At 37.5% G+C, this 1,443-nt stretch overlaps 1 protein-coding gene across 4 annotated transcripts in view; it reads left to right on the top strand.

Moving 5' to 3' along the window:
* The first annotated feature begins 746 nt into the window (after window positions 1-746).
* LOC111874757 (tropomyosin beta chain) overlaps window positions 747-1,443 on the top strand; it is a 12,553-nt gene continuing 11,856 nt past the window's right edge. The window contains exon 1 of one of the 4 annotated variants that reach the window (XM_023870517.2): window positions 747-850. The gene's annotated coding sequence lies outside the window, so the exon portion shown is untranslated. The remainder of the gene's footprint in view (window positions 851-1,443) is intronic. The other 3 variants (XM_023870516.2, XM_023870519.2, XM_023870520.2) reach the window with 3 other exon arrangements.

Raw genomic sequence — 1,443 nt, 5'->3', positions numbered from 1 at the left:
TTGGACAGCAGACAAGAAGACAAAAGGTTCTGGACTGAATGGTGGCAAGCATTACCCGAGTTCAATCTCCTCTTAATCTCCTCCTGAATCAGGTTTCGATCTGTTATCGTTGTTCCCAAATATCTGAACTGTGCCACATTTTCAAAACATCTGTTTCCTATATTTATGTCATGATTTTGCCCTGCAATTAACATTTCACTACATGTTTTTAAATTACACTCATGGGGAGGGTGAGAATCAACAGAAAATTTTGGTCTGTAAAGTTCAATAGAAGGAACCATTTGGAAGGCCGAAGCGTAAATGGGATTATAATATTAAAATGTACGTTGAAGAAGTAGGGTGTGAAAGTGAGGAATAGATCCAGATGACTTTTGTGAATGTGGTAACAGATGTTCTGATTCCATAAAAGCAAGAAATCGTTCAAAGAACAAAGCAATTGTAAATGTTTACCATGTATTCAATTATTTTACTAATCAGGCAGTCAATCATTTAACCGCATTTTAACAAGTTTCAGATGTTTGTGTCACATACAGTGTTTGTCGCTCACTTTATAGCTGCATTGAACTCTTAATGAAGTTAGGTCGATTTGGTTTATAAGCCGTGAAAACATTACCAAGTAATAAAACAATTACTAATTCAGTTGAGGGGCATTGCATGTAATACTTCCGTTACTGATACTGCACGTGGAAAACACAACAAAGCATTACTGGCCGGAAAAGACAACACTCCATTGTGTTGATACGCGTTATGTAAAACCGGGAAATTGTACTGAGACTGCCAGTCGAGTTCACAGTATTCGCTTGCAAGCATCGTAAAGGCAGCCTGACTGTGGTGCGTACTAACATACATCGTGAGTATTCGACATTTGATATATACGTATAATTCAATGCGAGTAGAGCTGAGAGTGTAGAAAGGGAGCAGATTCTTCTTGTGTAACTTGTTCAATTTTCGGCCGTATTAATGGCTTATGACACTTATATTCCACACTTTGTTTGATTGATTTATTATTTTTTTTAACAAAAAACTTCAGATATAGAAGTTACATAGCTTCAGTTATAGAAGTTACATAGCTTCGATCAGGTTCATTAATAGAGTTACATTTGAAAGTGAGTTTATATGGAAGTTACGGCTGATAAACGAAAGGTATTCTCATTCGGTGTTTCGCGGCACTTGACCATGGTTTCTGTTATCATCAAGGTCATGGATCTGCAGCTTGTAAAGCTGTCTTCAGTTGTGCACTACGATTAAATTGGTTTAGTCAACATTAGTCAAAAGACATTAAATGACTAATTATAACGTTCATGCGACTTAATGTTTCATGAGAGGAACAAACACAGTTTGGTTATGAAGATAGCAGTCTTCTGGGATTTGGCACCGTGTATATGTGGTGTTAACCGACGTTTCGGAGGAACGTATCGCCTCCTTCTTCAGGGTAGAAGGAGG

This window comes from Cryptotermes secundus, unplaced genomic scaffold, assembly GCF_002891405.2.
Source record: "Cryptotermes secundus unplaced genomic scaffold, Csec_1.0 scaffold838, whole genome shotgun sequence".
Lineage (NCBI taxonomy): Eukaryota > Metazoa > Arthropoda > Insecta > Blattodea > Kalotermitidae > Cryptotermes > Cryptotermes secundus.
This window is presented reverse-complemented; position numbering and strand designations above follow the sequence as displayed.